Raw genomic sequence first — 12,633 nt, 5'->3', positions numbered from 1 at the left:
CTCAAAGCCACCTTCCTCCTATGACTCCTCTTCTTCAGACTCCTCTCTCTGCGTTGCCGCAGGTCCAGCAATCGACGACGACAAGGCTGCTTCTGGTGGTGATGGTGACCACAACTCTTCCTCTTCATGCTCATCTACGGCCTGATCCAGCACTCTTTGCAGGGCACGCTCCAGAAAAAACGCATATGGGATGAGGTCGATGATGTTGCCTTGGGTTTGACTGACCAGGTTTGTCACCTCTGCAAAAGGACGCATGAGCCTACAGCCATTGTGCATGAGCGTGGCAAAACGCGGGCAAAAAATACCCAGCTCCGCAGAGGATGTCCTCTTTTTTTTTTAATTAAAAAAAATCTGTTCTTAACAGTTTAATCTCTGTTTTGTCCCCTATCAGGGGCCGGTGTATGGAATAGATTTTAGGAACCGGGAGATGGAAAAAGATGCTTGGTTGGTCCTCTTACTTCCAATTTGGGGCACTGCGCGTGTGCAGTGCAATGTACTGTGCCACCCTATATGAGTGGTGTGTTAAGTAGTACTATTCTTATCAGTTTATATAGGCCAGTAAGCCTGACATCAATAGTGGGGAAATTAATGGAAACCATACTTAAGGAGAGGATTGAGGAACATCTAAAATCCCATGGATTGAAAGATGAAAAACAGCATGGGTTTACTTCAGGGAGATCATGTCAAACTAATATTATTGATTTTTTTGATTGGGTGACTAAAATAATTGATGGAGGAGGTGCAGTAGACATCGCTTATCTAGACTTTAGTAAGGCTTTTGATACTGTCCCACATAGAAGGCTTATCAATAAAGTGCAGTCATTGGGCTTGGACTCCAATATTGTTGAATGGATTAGGCAGTGGCTGAGGGACAGGCAACAGAGGGTTGTAGTCAATGGAGTATATTCAGACCAAGGTCTTGTTACCAGTGGGGTACCTCAGGGATCTGTTCTGGGACCCATATTGTTTAATATCTTTGTCAGCGAAATTGCAGAAGGCCTCAATGGTAAGGTGTGTCTTTTTGCTGATGACACAAAGATTTGTAACAGGGTTGATGTTCCTGAAGGAATACACCAAATGGAAAAGGACTTGGGAAAACTAGAGGAATGGTAAAAAATCTGGCAACTAAAATTTAATGTTGATAAGTGCAAGATAATGCACCTGGGACGTAAAAACCCAAGAGCAGAATATAAAATCAGTGATACAGTCCTAACCTCAGTATCTGAGGAAAGGGATTTAGGGATCATTATTTCAGAAGACTTAAAGGTAGGCAGACACAGTGTCACAGAGCAGCAGGAAATGCTAGCAGAATGCTTGGGTGTATAGCAAGAGGAATTACCAGTAGAAAGAGGGAGGTGCTCATGCCGCTCTACAGAGCACTAGTGAGACCTCATTTGGAGTATTGTGCTCAGTACTGGAGACCATATCTCCAGAAGGATATTGATACTTTGGAGAGAGTTCAGAGAAGAGCTACTAAACTGGTACATGGATTGCAGGATAAAACTTACCAGGAAAGATTAAAGGACCTTAACATGTATAGCTTGGAAGAAAGACGAGACAGAGGGGATATGATAGAAACTTTTAAATACATAAAGGGAATCAACAAGGTAAAAGAGGAAAGAATATTTAAAAGAAAAACTGCTACAAGAGGACATAGTTTTAAATTAGAGGGGCAAAGGTTTAAAAGTAATATCAGGAAGTATTACTTTACTGAGAGTAGTGGATGCATGGAATAGCCTTCCTGCAGAAGTGGTAGCTGCAAATACAGTGGAGGAGTTTAAGCATGCATGGGATAGGCATAAGGCCATCCTTCATATAAGATAAAGGCAGGGGCTATCCATAGTATTTAGTATATTGGGCAGACTAGATGGGCCAAATGGTTCTTATCTGCCGACACATTCTATGTTTCTATGTTTCTAGTTTAATCCCTGTTACGTCCCCTATCAGGGGACGTGTATCGAATAGATTTTAGACAACCGCAAAGAGTTGTCAATAGTTGACACACTCATGACATAAATTTTATTCCTCTATGCGTCAATCTTAATATAGTGATGACTGTGCTCGTGCGCATGTTTGGGAGATTGCAGGCGATGGGGGTGTTTCAAAGCCTATGGTCATGCTGAGGTAGTTCAGTGACAGTTAAGTGACCCAGAAAACAATGATTCTGCAGTGTGGGCCCATTGTTGGCCTAGTAGGCTTTAATGATCACCTTAGATGATCACAAAGAAAATTAATGTTTTTTTCTATGCAAAATTATCCAGCCGATCGCTTTTGGTCTGTTCACAATGAAGCAACGACCTTATCATCTGGGGTGTGCCAACATTGCCATTGCCAACACACTCATAGAGGTGATCGCTTCATTGTGATACGCAAGCCCTTTCACCACAACAAGGTAACGATCATGAAGAGGAATTGACACATGTATGTGTCTTTTTTTTTGTTTTGTTTTTGCAGCCACAGTGCAGCACCAGAGGCCAGAAAAATTAGGCATGTACAAGTGCCTGAAAATCAGGTATTGTTGCAGCCGCGGCCAGAAAAATTGATTTTTTTTTATAGGCAGAAAGTGCACAAAAACATTGTGGCTTGAACCCTAGTTGGTGGCGGAAAAGTCATGCAAGTCATCCGGCATGCAGAGATTAAACACAGCAGCGTGTGGACCATTTTTAGCCCAAGGCATCTCATCAGGCCTTTTTTAGTCAAATGCATCCCCCACTGTCAGTCCCTTCAGGATCCATGCCTCATTCATCTTAATAAAGGTGAGGTAATCTAGACTTTTTTTTACCTAGGCGACTTCTCTTCTCAGTGACAATACCTCCTGCTGCGCTGAAGGTCCTTTCTGACAAGACACTTGAAGCAGGGCAGGCCAGAAGTTCTATCGCAAATAGGATGGGACCTATGGAAAGCCCTGATGAGACGAGTGGCCTTAATGTCCGTCACTGGGACCCACATCCTCTCCTCAGGACCATAACCCTCCCAATGAACGAGGTACTGGAGAGAACCGCGGACAAGACGAGAATCCACAATCCTAGAGACCTGAAATTCAAGATTCCCATCAACCATAATCGGAGGAGGAGGCAAAGGCGAGGGTACAATGGGTTGAACATAAGGTTTCAATAAGGACTTATGAAAAACATTATGGATCTTCCAAGTCTGAGGAAGATCAAGACGGTAGGCAACAGGATTGATGACAGACAGGATCTTGTAAGGCCCAATAAACCTAGGACCCAACTTCCAGGAGGGAACCTTCAATTTGATATTCTTGGTAGACAACCACACCAGATCACCAACATTCAGGTCCGGACCAAGCACACGTCTCTTATCTGCCACACGCTTATATCTCTCACTCATGCTCTTTAGATTATCCTGAATCTTTTGTCAAATAGATGACAAAGACGAGGAGAATCTGTCCTCATCAGGTAAACCAGAAGACCCCTCTCCCGAGAAAGTCCCAAACTGCGGATGAAACCCATATGTACCAAAAAATGGTGACTTATCAGAGGACTCCTGACGACGGTTATTTAAAGCAAACTCAGCAAGGAACAAAAAAGAACACCAATCCTCCTGATTCTCCGCCACAAAACAGCGCAGATATGTCTCCAGATTCTGATTGACGCGCTCTGTCTGGCCATTCGACTGCGGGTGGAAAGCAGAAGAGAATGACAACCGAACCCCCAAGCGAGAACAGAAAGCCTTCCAGAATCTGGAAACAAACTGCGTGCCCCTATCAGAGACTATGTCTGAAGGAATACCATGCAATTTGACAATGTGATCAATAAATGCCTGCACCAGAGTCTTAGCATTGGGCAAACCAGGAAAAGGGATGAAATGCACCATTTTGCTAAAACGGTCCACCACCACCAGAATCACTGTCTTCCCCGAGGAACGAGGCAGGTCCGTTATGAAGTCCATGGACAGATGTGTCCAAGGACGGGAAGGAATGGGTAAGGGAAGGAGAGGACCCGATAGCCGTGAATGAGGGACTTTGGCACGAGCGCAAGTCTCGCAGGCTGCCACAAAACCCTCAACCGACTTACGAAGCGCAGGCCACCAGAATCTCCGAGCAATGAGATCCAGTGTGGCTCTTGCCCCCGGGTGCCCAGCAAGGACCGTATCGTGGTGTTCTTTAAAAATCTTGTGTCTCAAAGCGAGAGGCACAAACAACCTCCCAGGAGGACAAAGATCAGGACCCTCCGACTGGGCTGCCTGCACCTCTGCCTCCAATTCAGGAAAAAGAGCAGAGACCACCACACCTTCAGCCAAAATGGGACCCGGGTCTTCAAAATTCCCACCTCCCGGAAAACAACGTGACAGGGCATCTGCCTTCACATTCTTAACCCCAGGGCGGAACGTGACAACAAAATTAAACCTTGAAAAGAAGAGAGACCATCTGGCCTGTCTCGGGTTCAGACGCTTGGCTGACTCCAAGTAGGCCAGATTTTTATGGTCAGTAAACACGGTGATAGGGTGTCTGGCTCGCTCTAGCCAATGGCGCCATTCCTCAAAAGCCAACTTGATGGCCAACAATTCCCTATCTCCCACATCGTAATTTCTCTCTGCGGAGGAGAGTTTCTTCGAGAAAAAGGCACACGGTCGCCATTTGGCAGGAGAGGAACCCTGAGACAAGACCGCACCCACACCCACCTCAGAAGCATCAACCTCAACTATGTAAAGAAATATCAGCTTGTACCAGGATGGGAGCGGAAGCAAAACTCTCCTTGATATTAGAAAAGGCCTTACGCACCTCTACCGACCAGGAAGAAAAATCTACCCCCTTTCTGGTCATATCAGTGAGTGGTTTAACAACAGAGGAATAATTCAAAATAAACTTCCTGTAATAATTGGCAAAGCCCAAAAAACGCATCAGCGCCTTCTGATTCTCAGGAAGCTCCCACTCAAGCACAGCGCGGACCTTCTCGGGGTCCATGCGAGAACCAGAAGCGGAGAGAAGAAACCCCAGAAATTGAATTTCTGGAACCGCAAACACACATTTTTCCAGTTCCGTGTATAATTTATTCTCCCGCAGGATGAGCAAGACCTGACGTAAGTGTTCCTTATGAGTTTTGAAATCAGGAGAAAAAATCTAAATGTCATCCAAATACACTAATACAAATTTTCCCATTAAATGATAAAAAATGCTGTTCACGAAATGCTGAAAAACGGCTGGGGCATTCATCAAACCAAAAGGCATAACCAAATTCTCAAAATGGCACTCAGGGGTATTGAAGGCCGTCTTCCATTCGTCTCCTTCTCTGACCCTAACCAGGTTGTATGCCCCTCTTAGGTCTAATTTGGAAAAGACTTTAGCCCCAACAACCTGGTTAAACAGGTCCGGGATCAGAGGAAGCGGATAAGGGTCACGAGTAGTGATACTGTTCAGCTCCCTGAAATCCAGACAAGGTCTTAAAGAACCATCTTTTTTCTTAACAAAGAAAAAACCAGCGGCAACAGGTGACTTCGAGGGTCGTATGTGTCCTTTTCTCAGACTCTCAGAGATATAAGCACGCATAGCGACCCTCTCAGGTTGGGAAAGATTGTATAAACGAGATTTAGGCAGCTTGGCGCCTGGGATGAGATTAATAGGGCAATCGTACTCCCTGTGCGGGGGCAAATCCTGAACTTCACTCTCAGAGAAGACATCCGAAAATTCAGAGAGGAAAGGTGGTACAGTCTTAGTAGAAACCTCAGAAACAGATGTCGTGAGGCAATTCTCTCTGCAAAAGTCACTCCAACCATTTATTTGCCTCGCTTGCCAATCAATGGTGGGGTTATGTTTAGTGAGCCAGGGTAGCCCCAACACTAGAGGAGTAGGCAACCCGTTTAGGACGAAACATGACACATCCTCAACATGAGTATCACTCACAATCAAACGGATATTGTGAACTATGCCCTTTAACGATTTCTGAGAAAGTGGAGCGGAATCAATAGCAAAAACAGGAATATCCTTTCCCAAAGTGCATACCTGGAAACCATGAGTTATTGCAAATTGATTATCAATGAGATTGACAGCTGCTCCACTATCCACAAAAATCTCACAAAAAATTATCTTGCTCTCTAGCGCCACCCTAGCAGGCAGGACAAAACGGGAACTACAAGCAAATGGAAAACCTTCAATTTCCGCCTCAACCCTGCCAATAGTAACAGACGGAACATTTTTAAAAGATTTTTTCCTTTTTGTTTCTTTATTACTCCCAGAAAACTGCCTGAATCTCCTAGAGGGACAAACATTTGCCAAATGATTTATACCTCCACAAAAAAAAAAAACCCTCCCATGCGGGCTGAATCTTCTATTGTCAGAGGCAATCAACCCCAGCTGCATGGGCTCCTGTTTAGAAGGGGCTGACAGCGACTGAGACCCCTGCGCACAGAATGAGACCGCTGCACTGTCCCGGGACTGAGTATGACAGGAAGGAGAGATCTCTCCTCTCTCTCTAAGACGCCTGTCAATACGAACGGCCTGAGACATAGCAGAGTCCAAGGAGATAGGTCTCTCATGAAAGGCAAATGCATCTTTCAATCCCTCTGAAAGACCATGGCAAATTGACTTCGGAGTGCAGCATCATTCCAACCAGTATCAGCTGCCCATCTCCGAAATTCTGAGCAGTATATCTCTGCGGATTGTTTACCCTGGCATAACAGACGTAGCCTAGACTCAGCCAGAGCAATACGATCCGGATCATCATATATCTGACCCAGGGCTAAAAAGAATTCATCCACTGAACGGAGGGGCCATGCCCCCTCCGGCAGCGAAAAGGCCAAAGACTGAGCGTTACCCCTGAGCAGCGATATAATGATCCCCACCCTCCGTTCCTCATCACCATAGGAATGGGGAAGAAGGCGAAAATGGAGTTTGCAAGCCTCTCTAAAACGCACAAAATTCTCACTACCCCCGGAGAACGTATCCGGGAGCGAGATCTTAGGCTCAGAACAAACTCCATGAACGCAAGCTGAACCGGTCACTTGAAACTGAGAAAAAGTCTTACGGAGATCAGCTACCTCCAATGAAAGACCCTGGAAGCGTTCAGCCAAAAGTGAAACCGGATCCATGCTTGAGACGGTTTTGGCGGCTTATAATGTCACGGAAGGTGTACAGGAAACAAGACAATGCAAAAGAATCTATGACTCACTGGATCCAAAACTAAGGAACAAAAGGGAGACCCCTGCATGAGACCTGGTACTCTCCCTGACTGCTCAGCCTATGCGAACACCCCAAAGGTGGATGATCGCATATCCCCGTACCTCGACTATATAATACCTGAACACCCTACAATAGTGAGGGGACACGACCACCGGCTCCCTACACTAGACACGGAGGGATTCAGGGTCATCTGGGATCCAGCAAACAGAAAATCACAAATGAATGTACAGCACTTATCTTGTAGAAGACTGGGAAATAGGAACAGCGTGCACACACACTCCAGGAAGTTGTATAGGCCGCACACTAATGCATTATGGGGAGGAATTTAAAGGGATGCAATCAGTCCAAATACATGACAGCTGAGAGAGACTAACGAGATGAGGAACTGAAAACCAAAACAAAGAAAACTCAAGGAGGAGGTTCTGAAAGGCTTCTGTCAGAGCTTCTCAGCTGTCTGGTTGTGACAGCTGTGACATCACCCTCATACCCTGTGTAAAGCATACTTTTTAACATGTTTTGGAATTGCTGCATCCTTTCCGACTTCCGGTAATTTTTCAGCCACTTTCTGCTTATACCGGGGGTCTAGTAGCGTGGCCACCCAGTACAGGTAATTCTCCTTCAGCCTTTTTATACGAGGGTCCCTCAACAGGCATGACAGCATGAAAGACCCCATTTGCACAAGGTTGGATGCCGAGCTACTCATGTCCCGTTCCTCATCCTCACTGATCTCATTGAAGGTCTGTTCTTCCCCCCAGCCACGTACAACACCACGGGTACCAGATAGGTGACAACAAGCACCCTGGGATGCCTGCTGTGGTTGGTCTTCCTCCTCCTCAAAGCCACATTCCTCCTCTGACTCCTCTTCCTCAGACTCCTCTTCCAGCGTTGCCGCAGGTCCAGCAAGCGATGCTGATAAGGCTGTTTCTGGTGGTGATGGTGACCACAACTCTTCCTCTTCACGCTCATCTACGGGCTGATCCAGCACTCTTCGCAGGGCACGCTCCAGGAAGAAAACAAATGGGATGATGTCGCTGATGGTGCCTTCGGTGCGACTGACTAGGTTTGTCACCTAGCGTCCAGTAACGTGGCAAAAAAATAGCCAGCTCCGCAGAGCAAATACTCGTTGACGGCTTTTTTTTGTTGGAGCAGGCGGTCGAACATTAGGAGTGTTGAATTCCAACGTGTCGGGCTGTCGCAAATCAAGCGCCTCACTGGCATGTTGTTTCGCCGCTGAATATCTGAAAAGTGCGCCATGGCCGTGTAGGAACGCCTGAAATGGCCACACACCTTCCTGGCCTGCTTGAGGACGTCCTGTAAGCCTGGGTACTTATGCACAAAGCGTTGTACGATCAGATTCAACAAATGTGCCATGCACGGCACATGTGTCAACTTGCACAAATTCAATGCCGCCAACAAATTGCTTCTGTTGTCACACACCACTTTGCCGATCTCCAGTTGGTGCGGGGTAAGCCACTGATCCACCTGTGCATTCAGGGCAGACAGGAGTGCTGGTCCGGTGTGACTCTCTGCTTTCAGGCAAGTCAACCCCAAGACGGCGTGACACTGTCGTATCCGGGATGTGGAATAGCCCCTGGGGAGCTGGGGGGGTGCAGTTGATGTGGAGCAAGACGCAGCAGCAGAAGAGGACTCAGCTTATGAGGTTAGCGAAGAGGATGGAGTAGGAGGAGTAGAGGAGGTGGCAGCAGGCCTGCCTGTCGTGGCGGTGTCACCAACTCCTCTGCAGAGCCATGCATTCCATGCTTGGCAGCGGTCAGCAGGTTTACCCAATGCGCAGTGTACGTGATATACCTGCCCTGACCGTGCTTTGCAGACCAGGTATCAGTGGTCAGATGGACCCTTGCCCCAACACTGTGTGCCAGACATGCCATGACTTCCTTTTCCACAATAGAGTACAGGTTGGGGATTGCCTTTTGTGAAAAAAAAATTCGGCCGGGTACCTTCCACTGCGGTGTCCCAATAGCTACAAATTTTTTGAAGGCCTCAGACTCCACCAGCTTGTATGGTAACAGCTGGCGGGTTAAGAGTTCCGACAAGCCAGCTGTCAGACGCCGGGCAAGGGGGTGACTCTGTGACATTGGCTTCTTACGCGCAAACATTTCCTTGACAGACACCTGACTGTGGGCAGATGAGCAGGAACTGCTGAAGGTGAGAGGCGGAGTGGCGGATGGTTGAGAGGGGGCAAGGAGGACAGCAGTGGTTGACGTGGCTGAAGATGCTGGACCAGGAGGAGGATGGTGGCTTTGAGTTTGTGTGCTGCTTGTACTCATCATGTGTTGATCCCATAGGCGTTTGTGATGTGAGATCATGTGCCTTTGCAAAGCAGTTGTACCTAGGTGGGTGTTGGACTTCCCACGACTCAGTTTCTTTTGGCACAGGTTGCAAATGGCATTGCTGTTATCAAAGGCAGACACACAAAAATAAATGTCACACTGCTGAGCTTTGCAATGACTGCATTCTGGTGGTGGCAACAGCATGCGTTGATTGGTGTGCTGTCTGGCTGACCCCGGGTGCCGATACATGCTGTCTGACTGTGCCACTAGCTCCTTGCGACGACCTCCCCCTGCTTCCAACTCGTCTCCTCCTCCTCTCTGTCTCCCCATCTGAACTTTCCCCCTGTTCTTCTTCTCTTCGAGCGGGCACCCACGTGACATCCACGGAGACATCGTCATCATTAACCGCTTCACTTGTATCTGACAACTCAGCAAAGGAAGCAGCAGCGGGTACAACATCATCATCATCACACCGTACGTCCATGTGTGTAATGCTGTCTGACTGAGACATATCCCTGTTATCTACATCCTCTGGCAATAATGGTTGCGCATCACTCATTTCTTCCAACTGATGTGTAAATAACTCCTCTGACAGATCAAGTGAAGCAGCCGTGGTGCTAGTGTTGGTGGTGGCGGCAGGCGGGCGAGTGGTAATTTGAGAGGTGCCCGAAGCTGAGCTGGAGGAGGATGGTGCGTCAAGGTTCTGAGCGGAAGCTGTAGAAGATTGGGTGTCCTGTGTTAGCCAGTCAACTATATCCTCAGAACTTTTAGAGTTCAGGGTACGTGGCCTATGAACACTGGGCATTATTCTAGGGCCAAAGGAAATCACAGCACCACGACAGCCCCTGCGGGGTGGCCTGCCTCTGCCTGTAATTTTTTTTCCGATTAGTGGTACTATGCGTGCAAGCTACTGTGACACCAGATATGAGTGGTGGGCACTGGCAGTAGTGGGCACAGTACACGCTGTGGGCCTGACACACATGCTGGCAGGCAACTGCAATTATATTACAGTGAAAAAATTGTTTTATTGTTTTAAATGCAAGCTACTGTGACACCTGATATGAGTGGTGGCACTGGGCACTGGCAGTAGTGGGCACAGGACACGCTGTGGGCCTGAAACACACGCTTGCAGACAACTGCAATTATATTACAGTGAAAAAATTGTTTTACCGTTTTAAATGCAAGCTACTGTGACACGAGATGAGTGGTGGCACTGGGCACTGGCAGTAGTGGGCACAGTACACGCTGTGGGCCTGAAACACACGCTTGCAGGTAACTGCAATTATATTACAGTGAAAAAATTGTTTTACTGTTTTAAATGCAAGCTACTGTGACACCAGATATGAGTAGTGGCACTGGGCACTGGCAGTAGTGGGCACAGTACACGCTGTGGGCCTGTACTGTGAAAAAAAAAGCAGACTGATGTACTAGCCCTAAAAAGGTCTTTTTGGGGTGCTGTCAGGACGCTGTCCTTACAGCAGATCAGATGAGTCTTTGAGGACTGGAGTGGACACAGAACACTGGCCTAGCTAACGATTTCCCTATTAATTCAGCAGCAGCAGCACTCTCCCTGCTCTCACTAACACTGCAGCTTCCGAATGAATCTAAGATAGATGTGGTCCTTGCTTTTTGATAGGAGGTGGGAGGGTCTGGGAGGGAGGGTATGCTGCTGATTGGCTGGAATGTGTCTGCTGACTGTGAGGTACAGGGTCAAAGTTTGCTCAATGTTGACGTATAGGAGGCGGACCGAACATCGCATATGTTCGCCCGCCGCGGCGAACGCGAACAAGCGATGTTCGCTGGGAACTGTTCGCCGGCGAATATTTTGGGACCTCTCTAATTATAAGTCAGCAAAAATTCAATCTGTATGGGATGCATTCAAGGCCTTTATGAGGGGGGTATTTGTCAGTAATATCTCTAATCTAAGAAAGGGCTATGGTAAAAGAGGAATTTAAAAGATGCAGTGGCAGGTGCTATGATGGAATTCTCCAGAAATAAAACAGAAGAAAGAAAACAGGGAAATTATGGAGAAAGCAAGTCAGGAATACACTAACTTTCTCCTGGATAAGGCCCAGCAGAGACTTTTTTTTAAGGGACATAAATATTTTGCTGAATCAGGCCGCCCAGGGAAATTATTGGCTAGGGTGATATCGAATCAGGATCAAAAAAATAAAGAGATACTAAATATTCGCTCATCTGAGGGAATAATTGAAGATCAAGAGTATATAAAAGGAACCTTTGCTAGGAATTTTGCAGAGTGATATAAAGCAGATGAGATTACTCCAGATGAAATGATTGATGTCTATCTGGGTTCCATTTCTCTACCGGTCCTTACGGACACTCAAATATAATCTTTTGATCTTGATTTCTCCTTGCATGAGTTAGAGGTAGCATTAAAAGTCTGCTCCCCTGGTTCAGATGGATTCCCATATGAATTCTATTGTAAATATAGGGAGGTTATTCTCCTGTTTGTTAAGGGTGTTTACTGAATCATTGGAGGATGGTATCCTTCCGGAATCAATGTCAGAAGCTGTGATAATATCAATATTAAAAAAAAGGCAAGGACCCCTTAGATACGAAATCATATGGGCTGATTTCATTATTAAGCACAGATGTGAAGCTTTTTTCAAGGGTTCTGGCCATGAGGCTTGCTAAGATTATTACATCCATTATACATCCTGATCAGAATGGGTATATTCCCAATAAGGGCACCAATTATAATCTCAATCACTTGTTTGAGAATTTACAATCTCCTGGGGCGGTTTCTCGCTCCATCCTGTCTCTTGATGCCTCTAAGGCCTTTGACAGGGTGGAGTGGAGATTCCTCTGAAAGGTTTAGAAAAAAGGGGATTTGGGGCTAGGTTCATAAATATGATTAAGCTTTTGTATAAATCCCCTAAGCCGAGTTTGAACATTAATGGGAGTTTGACAAATAATTTTTTATTGAGTAGAGGTACCGTCAAGGGTGCCCTCTCTCCCAATTACTGTTTGACATTTATATTGATCCTCCCGCAGCTAGAGTAAGGCAAGATTCTGGGATTGAAAGGTTTGGGACATTAGGTATAGTGAATCGTATTTCGCTATATGTAGATGATGTGTTATTTTTCATAAATAATACTAATATTATACTCGCAAGAGTTATTCAAACAATTCCTTTGGTGAAATTTCAGGTCTTGATATTAATTGGTCAAAAACTACTCTTATGCC

At 46.3% G+C, this 12,633-nt stretch overlaps 1 non-coding gene across 1 annotated transcript; it reads left to right on the top strand.

Annotated features, from left to right (window-relative positions):
• The first annotated feature begins 323 nt into the window (after nt 1–323).
• Nucleotides 324–510, top strand: LOC121000111. The gene has a single exon (XR_005778749.1). It is a non-coding gene; the product is annotated as a U2 spliceosomal RNA (small nuclear RNA).
• The last annotated feature ends 12,123 nt before the right edge of the window (nt 511–12,633 follow it).

The sequence above is a fragment of the Bufo bufo genome, chromosome 4 (genome assembly GCF_905171765.1).
Source record: "Bufo bufo chromosome 4, aBufBuf1.1, whole genome shotgun sequence".
Lineage (NCBI taxonomy): Eukaryota > Metazoa > Chordata > Amphibia > Anura > Bufonidae > Bufo > Bufo bufo.
Note: the sequence above shows the minus strand (reverse complement) of the source record. Positions and strands in the feature narration are given on the sequence as shown.